The sequence below is a fragment of the Anomaloglossus baeobatrachus genome, unplaced genomic scaffold, assembly GCF_048569485.1.
Source record: "Anomaloglossus baeobatrachus isolate aAnoBae1 unplaced genomic scaffold, aAnoBae1.hap1 Scaffold_2954, whole genome shotgun sequence".
Taxonomy (NCBI): domain Eukaryota; kingdom Metazoa; phylum Chordata; class Amphibia; order Anura; family Aromobatidae; genus Anomaloglossus; species Anomaloglossus baeobatrachus.
In genome coordinates this window covers 20,001-35,341 of record NW_027442395.1, presented here as the reverse complement: position 1 = coordinate 35,341, position 15,341 = coordinate 20,001, and the positions used below count along the sequence as shown (strand labels likewise).

General features: G+C 40.1%; 1 protein-coding gene across 1 annotated transcript in view; it reads left to right on the top strand.

Annotated features, from left to right (window-relative positions):
* Window positions 1–15,341, top strand: part of LOC142267560 (proteasome subunit beta type-7-like) — a 43,385-nt gene that overhangs the window by 21,429 nt on the left and 6,615 nt on the right. The gene's annotated exons all lie outside the window — the stretch shown is intronic.

Sequence of the window (15,341 nt, the reverse complement as noted above, 5' to 3'; positions counted from 1 at the left end):
GGCTATTTAATTATCTTTATAGAAGGGTGCGTCGCTCTGGAAGACAATTATGTGCCGTATAAACAGTAACCAAGTGGCGGTAGTTATTCTATTAGGTTTTCTCATTATCCTAAATGGGTGAATTGAATTTACGTGCAGCTTTGCAATTTTCCTCTTATTAAAAATACTCTCCATTTAAAGACTGCAGGGATTTTTTCACTTTTGGTCACTGCTTTTTGCCAATGTAACTGGCTACTGCTGCAGTGGTGGCCGGTTTCCTAGGCAAGGAGCGCAGTGCTTACAAGCTCTTTGCTATAGAGCTGGATGTGACAGGGCCTAGGTGCCCGTCCTCGGATGCTGCAGAAGCAAGGCAGTTTCTATTAGCAGCACAGGAGAGCGCATAATGCAGGCAAAGAAGGGGCCCATGAGCCGCCAGCAGAAGGGGCCCATGCGCCGCCAGCAGAAGGGGCCCATGCGCCGCCAGCAGAAGGGGCCCATGCGCCGCCAGCAGAAGGGGCCCATGCGCCGCCAGCAGAAGGGGGCCCACGCGCCGCCAGCAGAAGGGGGCCCACGCGCCGCCAGCAGAAGGGGGCCCACGCGCCGCCAGCAGAAGGGGGCCCACGCGCCGCCAGCAGAAGGGGGCCCACGCGCCGCCAGCAGAAGGGGGCCCACGCGCCGCCAGCAGAAGGGGGCCCACGCGCCGCCAGCAGAAGGGGACCCACGCGCCGCCAGCAGAAGGGGGCCCACGCGCCGCCAGCAGAAGGGGGCCCACGCGCCGCCAGCAGAAGGGGGCCCACGCGCCGCCAGCAGAAGGGGGCCCACGCGCCGCCAGCAGAAGGGGGCCCACGCGCCGCCAGCAGAAGGGGGCCCACGCGCCGCCAGCAGAAGGGGGCCCACGCGCCGCCAGCAGAAGGGGGCCCACGCAATTGGGAGAAAGGGGAGAATTGTGAAGAAATATCATCGGAAATCCTCTTTAAAGGGAACTTGTCAGGTCCAGTACACACCCAGAACCACGAGCAGTTCTGGGTGCATATTGCTAATCTCTGCCTAACTGTCCTTGTATACACTAGCATAGATAACGGGATCTTTAGAAAAAGTATTTCTAAAGATCCTTTATGATATGCTAATGTTCCTGAGGACTAGTCACAAGGGCGTTAGTTCATGCGCTCATTTTGCCCTCTTAGCATGTTAGCACGCTCATAGGGACGTGCTAACATACTATTCAATGCCCACGGCTCAGCGTAATCATTGGCAGTGACGTGCGTACCTGTGTCTGTTGCACCAACTCAGAAACTTGGCCATAGGGTCATGTGCACTAACCAGTTTGAAGCCGGAACATGTACACCCGGCTTCATAGTGCGCATGAATGGAAGCCTGGGATCATGCGCACTGAGCTGAAATCCAGTGTATGGTGCGGTGGCAGCGGAGAGGTGAGAGAGATCATCCTCTGACCCTGCACGTTCATTAGTATGATAGCACACCCACAGGGGCTTACTTATATGATAAGGAGGCCAACTAGCCAAGGGAAGTAACGCCCTTGCGACTAGTCCCTGCGCTCATTAGCATATCATAAATGATCTTTAGAAATACTTTTTGTATAGATCTCTTTATCTATGCTACTAGATACAGGGACGGTTAGGCAGGGATCAGCAATATGCACCCAGAACTGCTCTTGGTTCTGGGTGCATAATGCACGTGACAGATTCCCTTTTACTGAAAAGTCCTGAGGGTCTCTTCACACATTTAGGGTCTCATCACATGTTCAGGACTTATGACTTTTTTTGTAATATTGGTTAGAAAATGCTCCGTAATATATCAGTCGTGCTTTTCCTTATAGTATTAAGCAGGGCTGTGGAGTCGGTAAGCCAAACCTTCGACTCCGACTCCGACTCCTCAAATTCTCTTGCACCGACTCCGACTCCGGCTCCGACTCCGGCTCCGACTCCGACTCCTACATATATTGCTTATAGTTAGGTGAAAAATTTATTGTAGTACATGAATATGTGTATGTGAACATCAGACATTTAATAATTTTTATGATACAATAATCAAGATATTTGGATAGAACATAAAATATATTTATTGGAATACAACTTTAGAACACAAAAAACTGTAATAAATTGTAAATATGTAATACACTATGTAATATACAGTAGATTACATATATATCTTGTGTGTGTGTGTATATACTCTGTATATATATATATATTATATATATTACATATTTACAATTTATTAGTTTTTTTGTGTTCTAAAGTTGTATTCCAATAAATATTTTATGTTCTATCCAAATATCTTGATTATTGTATCATAAAAACAATTAAATGTCTGATGTTCACATTGTACTACAATAAATTTTTCACTTAAATATAAGCATTATACTAAATGTTGTTATTTAGTAAAATATTCAGCACATTCTGCATTGCACTCCTGTCCCCAATTTATTATATATTTTAGGAGTCGGAGTCGGTGCATTTTATACCGACTCCGACTCCGACTCCACCAAAATGAGCTCCGACTCCGACTCCACGACTCCGACTCCACAGCCCTGGTATTAAGGCAGAATCTGTCCAGGAACCGCTCCAATACAGAACATGACACTTATTGAAAATAATCCTGGATGCATCGAATATTCACGTCACTCCTGCAAATTCCACTTTTTATATTGCTTCCCCCCCCCCTCTCTTCTCACCCAATGTTATAAGCCCTATACGTCTTAGGTTTTCTTCTTCTCATTTTGTCTGGTTTTGCTTTTCTCTGCACGTTCTTAGCGGAGAATCTTTTACCACTTCTTTTCTTACATGGAAAAAGACTGATGGTGTTTCGTACCATGGAAGTGTGAACAGGTGCATACTGAGCATGCGCTATGTTAATAAAACACAGATGTACTGATTGAAATGCTAAGATATGTTACCAATGAATATAGGAATGTGAACAGACATTACTACTAAGAATATACACAAAAATTGAGATACTTTGCATATAAAAATGGCCAGTTTTATGTGAGCCCAACAGCCAACATCAAGGCGTATCTCTAACGCTAGATCCCTAACTGCTCTAATGTCTTAAAACCCCTCCAATTTATGGGCTTTTCTTACAAATCACGGGGGCTGGTATCGTCACATTAGTTTCCTACTATCTTGTCATAGCTCGCAACTTCTGAAGTCGTGAAGAGCCTCTTCTTTTTTTTTTTTGCATTTAGTAGGACGCACAATGTCTTACCCCGCGCAGATAATTAGGCTATGTGGGCGCCGGAGATGTGCTGCGTAAGGTGCCAGGATGATAGAAGGATGTGGCGCTATAGAAAATAATGCTGATGCCGGCAAGGTGTCCTGTCATTAATGAGTTAGGAATGCTAATTAGTCTTTATTTTTTCCCTTTACCCGGGCATTTTTGGAATCTCTCGAATCTTCTGCAGCCGGGGAGGATTATCTGCAATGTATAGAGCCGATCATTGCTGTTCTCATCCTAAGATTACGATTGACCCACCGACTCGCTCCTCTTCTCCTCGAATAAAAGAGTCTTAAAAGCATGAGAGGAGAAGGGGTTAACACCGGCATTTGCCAGAAATCATATAGAATTGTTGATTAAATAATAAATATTTTATTCCATAGGGCTACACGTTTCGAGGTATGAAACTTCTTCCCCAGGACCAGAATATCAACAGTGGTCCCGAGGAAGAGGTTTCATACCTTGAAACGCGTAAACCTACGTGTAGACCCTATCAGCGCTTCTTTTTGTAGTTTTATCCTCGAATAAAAGAGGACAGAGGCTGCTGTCTGTGATGCCATCTATGCCGCCTGCCGAAGATCTCACAGCCCATGCGTCAGATCTGGACGTCATGGACAACAGCCTCTATCTTCTGTCAATCAGCGGCGGACGGAGATGTGGGAACATTCTGTGTTTTTAATTTCCAAATATTCTGCAGAATACACTCATCGCTGTCTGCTCTTCTCATCCAGTTTTAAACATTTCAAGTTCTATTATTTGGCTATATATTATAGTAAAAAAAAGACTAGTCCACCTTAAAAACGTAAACGTGCAGAACTTGTTCGGGCCTCTGCTTCTTATACCTGTTGCTTGTACATTATACTAAGTGACCAGAGGGGGCACTGCTGCTCCATAGGTGGGAGAGTGCTACCGGCCCTACAGTGAGTGCAGCAAAGTGCGAAGCTGATATACCAGATATCATTACTATCGTATTAGAAGTCTAATAAGTGGGTGCATGTCTCTGTATACTTGTATATGTGCGTATGTGTGATAAATGAAGTGTGTGTGTGTGTGTATGTGTGTATATATATATATATATATATATATATATATAGTGTATAATATACACAATATTATTTAAGATTTTGTGTGTATGTGTCTATGCATGTATGTATGTGTATATATATGTGTATGTCTGTAAAGTATGTGTATATCTATTATATACATATATATATATATATATATATATATATATATATATATGGGTAAAATATATATATATGTATGTAAAATATATATACATATATGTATGTAAAATATATATATATATATATATATGTGTATGTAAAATATATATATATATATATGTATATATATTTTACATATATATATATATTTTATATTAACAGAATATATATATATATATATATATTTCTGTTAATATAAAATATATATATGTAAAATATATATACATAAATATATATATATATATTTTACATATATATATATATATATATATTTTACATACATATATTTTACATACATATATATATTTTACCCATATATATATATATGGGTAAAATATATATATGTATGTAAAATATATGTATGTAAAATATATATATATATATATATATATATATATATATATATATTTTACATACATATATTTTACATACATATATATATTTTACCCATATATATATATATATATATATATATGTATATATATATATATATGGGTAAAATATATATATGTATGTAAAATATATGTATGTAAAATATATATATATATATATATATGTAAAATATATATATATATTTATGTATTTATATTTTACATATATATATATTTTATATTAACAGAAATTATATATATATATATATATATATATATATATATATATATATATATTTCTGTTAATATAAAATATATATATATGTAAAATATATATATACATAAATATATATATATATATATGTAAAATATATATATACATAAATATATATATATGTAAAATATATATATATATATTTTACATATATATATATATATATATATATATATATATATATTTTACATACATATATATATATTTTACATACATATATATATATTTTACATACATATATATTTTACCCATATATATATATATATATATATATATATATATATATATATATATATATATATACATATATACACATACTTTACAGACATACACATATATATACACATACATACATGCATAGACACATACACACAAAATCTTATATAATATTGTGTATATTATACACTATATATATATATATATATATATATATATATATATATATATATATATATATATATATTGTGTGTGTGTGTAATATATATTTCCACTTCGACAGGAGTAATCATAGAGGGTCCCAACAACACAGTTATAGATAAGGTCAAGCTTATCGGAAATGATTTAATGGGGCATTGAAGTATTTAAAGCAGTGTTTCCCAAACGCCGGTCCTCACGGACTCCAACAGGTCATTTTTTTCAGGATTTCCTTTATATTGCACCGGTGACGCCTTGAGAAGAATTCCATCACCTGTTCAATGCTAAGGAAATCCTGATAACATGTCCTGTTGAGAGCCATGAGGACTGGAGTTTGGGAAACACTGTTTTAAAGGGAACCTGTCAGTAGGATCCACCCTTCTAATCTGTCTATATGGGCATGTAGGTTGTAGACAGTTAAATAAAATGATACCTGAGCTCTGATGTCGTATTTCAGAGAAATCGTCTTTTTTTTTTTTTTTTTTTAATGTAAATGAGCTGTTAAGATCTATTGGCCCGACATAGATCTCCCTGAGAATCTGCCTCTAGAGATTAATGTAAATGAAAGGTGGACATTACCAGTGTGAGACAAATAGATCAGGAGAGCAGACTGTCAGTCATTACATGTCTCACACTGATAACTCCCCCTATTCTCAGGGAGATCTATACCCAACCCATAGATCTTAACTCATTGACATATTTAGAAAAATGTAGATTTCTCTGCAATAAAACATCAGATTGATATCAAGGTATCAATTTATTCAGCTTTTTATGACCTGAATGTCCATATAGACGGCTTGGGGGGCTGGTCCTACAGATATTTCTGGTTTATTAATGGGAATATATCAGGATAGCAGGCAGTGATCTTGTATGATCCAAGGAGTATGCCGACGCAATACCTGCAGCATCCCATGGTGGTATCGTGGTGATGCTGCCATGTTTGTGAGGACAGGTCGTCGCGGATGGAGCCCATTACCTTGTAATAAACGGTTCTGTATCTGTGGTGTATATACTGTAAACTGTAGGGAAGCTTTGTTGCTCCTATTCGGGAGCTGCTTTTCTTAAATCATTAGGTATTGGTATTTGATGTCACCGGCCCTCACCCCCCAGTGCACATGTGAGCGAAGTTGAATACCAGAATACCACTTTAAAGGGAGCCTTTCCCTCTTAACCCCTTTAAAAACTGGTGATTTTTATTTATTTTTATTATAATTATTTTTATTTTTTAATTTTTTTTAGTTTTTTGTATTTTCCTCTTCCTTATTCAAAGAGCCACGACATTTATTTTTCTATTCCATGTAGTTTATATTTCGTTAGATCGGACATTTCCAAACACAGGGAGACTAAATATGTAATTTTTTTCATTGTTTTATGATCAATAGAGAAAAAGGGGGCGATTGGAACTTTATTCATATTTTTTAAAACTTTTTTTTTATTTCTTATATATATATATATATATATATATATATATATATATATATATATATATATATATATATATATATTTTTTTTTTTTTTTTTGTACTATTCCCCTTGGGGGACTTAAAGGTGTGATCATCCGATTGCATCACTCTGTACAGCAGAAATCACGATCTCCTATGAATGTCGCTTGCAGCCAGCGTTCTTAGGAGGATTGGTCATGACAGACAGAGACAGGGGTCATCAGGACCCCCAGCTGCTATGACAATCCTTCGGCGCCCCACGATCACGGCATCGGAACGCCGATGGGAACGGAGAATGGCGTAACCCCCCCCCCCCCCTCCTTCGCCAGTGCACTTCAAATCCCACTGTCGGAGATTAACAACAGGATTTAAATGGTTAAGAGCCAAGGGCTGATCTCCCGCTGTTAGAGCGACATGTTGGGTGATCAGATCAGCCATGATGTGTGGGTAAGGATGCGGGCTTGCAAAGCAGGGGCATGATCCATAACGTTCATAGCACGTCATGGGTCATTAAGGGGTTAAAAGGAATCTGCCAGCAGGTTTTTGCTACCTCATCTGAGAGCAGCAGTCTGTAGGGGCTGAGACCCTTATTCCAGCGATGTATCATTTAGATTACTGAGTGCAGCCGTTCTGACACAATCAGAGCTTTTAGATTTAGCATGTAGCAGAGCTACACATTACGCTCCGTATGTACAATGTGTATAGACAGAGAGCTGCTTATCATAGTATGGACTCTGATAATCCCGTGTAATATAACTTTTACTATAAGTATACAGCAGCAGAGTAATAAATGATACATTGTTGACCTGTGTGTATCAGCCTCCATCTCCTGCTGTCTTGGGATTACATAGCAAAAACCTGCTGACTGATTTCCTTTTAAAGAGGGCCAGTCGTTCTCAAAGAACTTGATATAAATAGCTTGGAAGAGTCTCTGAACTCCCCTAATTTTGCCGCTTTTCCATTTTATGCTGCGTAGTTCTATTGCAGAGTTATTCGCATTTGTTGATTATGGAGCGCAATATGTGAAATCTCTGCTCAGGAGCATGCTCATTCACCCCTCCCCCTGTTGTTACCAATCATAGCTTGGCAAGGTCTGAGATTGCTAGTTCAGCTGCAGCTCTGTGATTGGCAGCGTCTGGGAATGACCCTGAGAAGAGCGATTAAAACCCCAGTTGGTGTGCAAACAGATTTCACATGCGGCGCGCCAAAAGCAACAAATGTGAATATCTCTGCAATGGAGCGACGTAGCTCAAGACTGAAAAGAGCAGCAGAATCAGAGGAGCTCAGAGATTTCACATGTCGCGCTCCAAAAACAGCAAACGTGAATATCTCAACAATGGAGCAACGCAGCTCAAAATGGAAAAGAGCGACAGAATCAGAGGAGCTCAGAGATTTCACATACCGCACTCCAAAAGCAGCAAACGTGAATATTTCAGCAATGGAGCAACGCAGCTCAAGACGGGAAAGAGTGGCAGAATCAGGGGAGCTCAGAGATTTCATATGCTGCGCTCCAAAAGCAACAAACGTGAATATCTCTGCAGTGGAACAACGCAGCTCAAGACGGAAAAGAGTGGCAGAATCAGGGGAGCTCAGAGATTTCACATGCTGCGCTCCAAAAGCAGCAAACGTGAATATCTCTGCAATGGAGCGACGTAGCTCAAGACTGAAAAGAGCAGTAGAATCAGGGGAGCTCAGAGATTTCACATGCTGCGCTCCAAAAGCAACAAATGTGAATATCTCTGCAATGGAGCGACGTAGCTCAAAGCGGAAAAGAGCTGCAGAATCAGGGGAGCTCAGAGATTTGTTTAGATCGTATTTAACTCATTTTTACCATTCCATTTTAAAGGCAACCCGTCAGCGGATTCCTCAATCATTAACCGGAGACCGTCCAGCACCTGTATTATAAGAGGAGACTAGTCTGGGTGACCGCTCAGCTTGACTCAAAGGTCTTTAACTATGGGTGTATGGAATATGTATCAAAATGATACAGGGCCCCTATTTACAAGGTAGGGAAGCCTATTGGGGTCCATCAGATCTCACGTAGTGTTTTCAGATTATCAGATGCCAGATTAAAGAAGTTTCATTCATTTAAAGGGCAGGATTAAGTGTGATCTAAGCTAAGACGTCACGATGGCTCCTTCTTTCTTAAATCTCAGTCTTTAAGGCTGAGACAAGGTAGCAAAGTTTCATTCATAATTTTCCCAATTTTTTTTTTATTTTTTTAATATGGAGGTTGTAATTAACCTTTTCCCTGCTGCCGCCTGTACAACATAAGAGAAAGGCGTTAATATTCATGGCGAGCGTTCCCAGTAGCCGTGGCTTAGTGCCAATCTCAAACTGCGCTTCTAAGTCCTTTTACATACTCTGTAAATAATTGATGGATTTGCCTGCCATGTTTCAAGAAGATGTCCCGCTCTACAGCCTCCACCGGAAAATGAATGGTGAGTGAGCAGGTTTTTTTTTTATTGTTTTTTTTTTTTTTTTTGCAAGAGGAAAAAAAAAAAAAAAACAGTTTTGTATGTTATTATGAAATAATAACTGACACCAGAGTCCATTTGCTGATGGAAAGCTTTCTTATGTCTCGCAAGGGGGTTTAAGAGATACTCCGTGCTTACTCAGGAGTGAAAGCATCAAATTAAAGTGTTTGTGCTGACAAAGGAGAAATTTGGATTTCAGCAAACGATGCAGGATTGCGTGATTGCTCCGCTCGTCGGCAGCGGCGAGCAGCCCGGCCAGGCCTTCGTAATGAAATGCATGCATACAATTAAAGCCACTTGGAAGCGCGTAGCTGGAGGACGCGTTCCGTCAGTCTCTGGTGACCGCCGCCGCTCCCCGTACACCGACTCCGTTTCATATTCATAAATCAGCTCTTCACACATTGGCAGCAACCGGGTCCCACAGAGTAGGCAAGAGCCATCGGGAGACCGGGCCTCGCAGCCAAGAACAGAAGTGAAAAATGATCCCAACTTGATGGGGGCTCCTGGATTTATGGCTGGAAGGGAAGAGCAAATTGAATAGCAATGAGAGTGTGTGAATAAGCACCTTGTCAGGAGATCTGACACTGACAGATGAGAAGGTTCACAGATAGAGCTTCCACCCTGCAACCGGGGCTTAGAGGTCCTGCTTGCTGGGAAGGGATGACTTCTAGTCAATGGGCAATACATCTTTCTTTTGTATTTGAGACGCACCCTCCTTTGGTCTGACGGCGGCACAGAGAAAAATAACAACTGCTCCCCCGAGACCTCACGTTATTTCCATGTGAATGGAGAACTTTTTTTTTTTTACCATGTTGATGCTATATAGAATTTCATATATGGTAGGAACCACTAGAAAAATAACACAGCCTCCATCGTAGTCCATCATAGTCCTGATTAATCCAATTAAATTTTTGTAAAAATAGAACATAAAGAAAAATAAATATTCCTCATGCTTGTAGGTCCCTACACTATATGGTGTATGTGTATATATATATATATATATATATATATATATATATATAGATATATCTAGATATAGATATAGATATATAGATTTTATATAGATATATAGATATAGATTTTATATAATATATATATATATATATATATATATATATATAATATTATTATTATTTTATTTATTATTATAGCGCCATTTATTCCATGGCGCTTTACAAGTGAAAGAGGGTATACGTACAACAATCATTAACAGTACAAGACAGACTGGTATAGGAGGAGAGAGGACCCTGCCCGCGAGGGCTCACAGTCTGCAGGGAATGGGTGATGGTACAATAGGTGAGGACAGAGCTGGTTGCGCAGTGGTCTACTGGGCTGAGGGCTATTGTAGGTTGTAGGCTTGTTGGAAGAGGTGGGTCTTGAGGTTCCTCTTGAAGCTTTCCACGGTAGTGGAGAGTCTGATGTGCTGAGGTAAAGCGTTCCAGAGTATGGGGGGATGCACGGGAGAAATCTTGTACACGATTGTGGGAAGAGGATATAAGAGAGGAGCAGAGAAGGAGATCTTGTGAGGATCTAAGGTTGCGTGCAGGTAGGTACTGGGAGACTAGGTCACAGATGTAGGGAGGAGACAGGTTGTGCATGGCTTTGTATGTCATGGTTAATGTTTTGAACTGGAGTCGTTGGGCGATGGGAAGCCAGTGAAGGGATTGGCAGAGTGGCGAGGCTGGGGAGTAGCGAGGGGAGAGGTGGATTAAGCGGGCTGCAGAGTTTAGGATAGATTGGAGGGGTGCGAGAGTGTTGGAAGGGAGGCCAGAGAGCAGGAGGTTGCAGTAGTCGAGGCGGGAGATGATGAGGGCATGCACTAATGTTTTTGCAGATTCTTGGTTAAGAAAAGCACGGATCCGGGAGATATTTTTGAGTTGTAATCGGCATGAGTTGAAGAGGGCTTGGATGTGTGGCTTGAAGGATAGAGCAGAGTCGAGGGTCACTCCAAGGCAACGAGCTTGTGAGACTTGGGTGAGTGAGCAACCATCAAGTTTGATGGAAAGGCTTGTTGGAGGAGATGAGTGAGGAGGAGGAAAGACAATGAACTCTGTTTTGTCCATGTTAAGTTTTAGGAATCGTGCAGAGAAGAAGGATGAAATAGCAGACAGACATTGTGGTATTTTGGTTAGTAGAGAGGTAATGTCAGGTCCAGAGAGGTAGATCTGTGTGTCATCGGCATAGAGATGATACTGGAAGCCGTGGGACACTATGAGCTGTCCCAAGCCGAAGGTATAGATGGAGAACAGCAGGGGTCCAAGAACTGAGCCTTGAGGGACACCAACAGATAGGGGGCGAGATGAGGAAGTGGTGTGAGAATGGGAGACGCTGAAAGTTCGGTCGGTTAGGTATGAAGAAATCCAAGATAGGGCCAAGTCTGTGATGCCCAGAGATGAGAGAATCTGTAGTAGGAGGGAATGGTCTACTGTGTCGAAGGCAGAGGACAGGTCCAGGAGGAGGAGGATAGAGTAGTGTCGCTTGGCTTTGGCGGTTAGTAGATCATTGGTGACTTTGGTTAGGGCAGTTTAGGTAGAATGATGTGGTCGGAAGCCAGATTGAAGCCGGTCAAAGAGGGAGCAGGAGGAGAGGTATGAGGACAATTCAAGATGGACATGCTGTTCCAGTAGTTTTGAGGCGTAGGGGAGAAGGGATATGGGGCGATAGTTTGACACAGAGGATGGGTCAAGGGAGGGCTTTTTGAGGATGGGTGTAATAGAGGCATGTTTAAAGCATGAAGGGAATACACCACTTGCTAGTGATAGGTTGATATATAGATTTTATATATATATATATATATATATATATATATATATATATATGAGGAATAAATATTCCTCATGCTTGTAGGTCCTTACACTATATATATATATATATATATATATATATATATATATATATATATATATATATATATATATATATATATATATATATAAAAAATCGCAACATAAAAAGGAATAAATATCCTCCAATAATTAAGCAATTACTTACAGCAAACATAGGGCAGCAGTTGTAAATCGCCCAGGCCAAAAACGACTACTCTAGCAGGATGCGTCTACTCTACTGCGCATCATACAGGGACAGGAATCTAATATGCAAGGCCTAACAGTATGCCTGGCTGCATCCTATACAAAAAAATGAGGTTTTAGTTGGTATTATGGCCATAAAACGGAAGTCTACAACCCTCGTCACGGGACCTCATGCTTGTAGGTCCCTACATTATATATAAAAATAGCAACATAAAGAGGAATAAATATCCTCCAAAAATTAACCAAAAGCTTACAACAAAGAAGGGCAGCAGTTGTAAATCGCCCAGGCCAAAAACGACTTCTCTAGCAGGTTGCAGCTACTCCACTGCGCATCATACAGGGACAAAAACTCTAATATGCAAGGCCTAACAGGGGCCTGGCTGTACCCTGTACAAAAAAATTAGGTTTTAGTTGGTATTATGGCCATAAAACAGAAGCCTACAACCCTCGTCATGGGACCCCATGCTTGTAGGTCCCTACACTAAATATAAAAGTAGCAACATAAAGAGGCATAAATATCCTCCAAAAATTAACCAATAACTTACAACAAAGAAGGGCAGCAGTTGTAAATTGCCCAGGCCAAAAACTAATACTCTAGCAGGATACAGCTAAACCACTACTAAGTGGAGGCATCACAGGTGCAGGAGGAGCAAATCACACACACACTTCCAAAAAATGGAGGGGGCGATTGCTGGATGGTAAAACTGCAGACTGATGGATTGCATAGAGCGCTGTTCACATATTCAGATGCACAGTCACAAGGCCGCAGCCTATTAGGTGAAGCACATACTATTAGATCAGGCGGGCTGCCAAGCTGTACTTCATCTGTGCACCATACAGGGACATGAACTCTAATATGAAGGCCTAACAGGGGCCTGGCTGCATCCTGTACAAAAAAAATTAGGTTTTAGTTGGTATTATGGCCATAAAACGGAAGCCTACAACCCTCGTCACGGGAACCTCATGCTTGTAGGTCCCTTTACTATATATATATATATATATATATATATATATATATATATATATATATATATATATATATATATATATATATATATATATATATATATATATATATATATATATATATATATATATATATATATATATAGCAACATAGAGAGGAATAAATATCTTCCAAAAATTAAGCAATTACTTCCAGCAAAAAAAAAAAGGGCAGCAGTTGTAAATCGCCTACCCCAAAAACTACTACTCTAGCAGGATACAGCTGAACCCCCACTAAGTGGAGGCATCACAGGTGCAGGAGGAGCAAATCACACACACACTTCCAAAAAATGGAGGGGGCGATTGGATGATAAAACTGCACACTGATGGCTTGCATAGAGCGCTGATCACACATGCATCCTGCTAGAGTAGTAGTTTTTGGCCTGAGTGATATACAACTGCTGCCCTTCTTTGCTGTAAGCAATTTAATTTTTGGTTATATTTTTACATTGGACGCCAATTATGTAGCGTTGGGCACCTGAAAAAGCGGAAAACCTGTAGGTTATACAACAGCAATAATGCTGAGGGTATCATTCAGGTGTATGTGCCTAGAGGATGGAGTAGCCATGGGGCAGGTATGTTTTGTAATTAGTCAATAGGCTCAAAGGTTGTCCCAGGAAAAAAAAGCATTGAATGGCTATAGATGACAATAATATGATTGCCCCCAAAATTTCCCTCTGTGAAGTGCTAGTGAGCATGTGCCTAGAAGTCAGACGGAGCAGTGTTCGCACATGCTCACTAGCGCTTGGTTCATGGTTCTCCTATTTTCCCATGACCCATTATAGCATACTATAGGACGATATGGGGCAATCAAGGGTTTTACGCCACTTTTTACAAAAGAAAAAAAAGTTGCAAACATTTTGATTTTTGACAACTGTAGTCCCACAGATATCCTTATCTAATGAGGTATGGTAGTCAGACGTCCACTAATCTGATATTGATGACATATCCTAAAGATGGCTCATCGGTATAGTAGTCCCGGACCATCCCTTTAAGAAGTATGTGCATTTAATAAGTGTCCTGGCTTACAAGCCTTCCCAGTTTGGGTGGGTACCGTCAATAATCTGCCACATTTGTAGGCACTACCACACCATACAGGCACTTCCAGGTAGGAACTGAGCCAGTGTTTGAAGTATTGCTGTATTGTTTTCCTTCCTCTGATCCATAGATATAAACAGGTTATACCAATGGGACCTATTCCGCCAAGGTTGTAACGGCGTCTCTGCATGGGACTTTCACTATTCGAGATGGTACTATCTTCAAAGGGAATTTGTCAGCAGGTTTTCGCTATGTAAGCTGATGACAGCATGTTGTAAGGGTTAAAACAAAACCAAAAAGTAACTGTTTCTCACTTGTGTGTGTGTGTATATGTGTATATATTTGTGTATATATATATATATACACTAACACACACACACACACACACCACTATTGTTTATGTAATCTAATGGCTTTATTACCCTGTTATTAACATTACAGGACTAGAAACTCACCCACACGTCTGTCCAAAAAGTCCTCCCCTTCTCTGATTGGCATCTCACAGCCAATATACAATCTCTACAGAGAGCCTGGTGTGGGTGGGGGCAGCCCTCCCAGCTCAGCTACATGCTTAACACTTCTTTCTTTGATTGTGTGAGAACAGCTGCACCCAGTAATCTAAGTACTACATTGTTAGATTCAGGATCTCTGTGCCTACGTCATGCTGCTGTCAGATGAGCTAACAAAAACCTGCTGACAGACTCCCTTCAAAGGAGCACACCGGACATTTTAACCAATTGTTACATTTTTTTTTTCTTTTTAAGAAAATATTGCAAACAAGGGACACCATTTAGTAGAGAGCGCCTAGTGGGTGTACGGAGACTTAGAGGCCATGAAATGCTCATCTGGGAATTT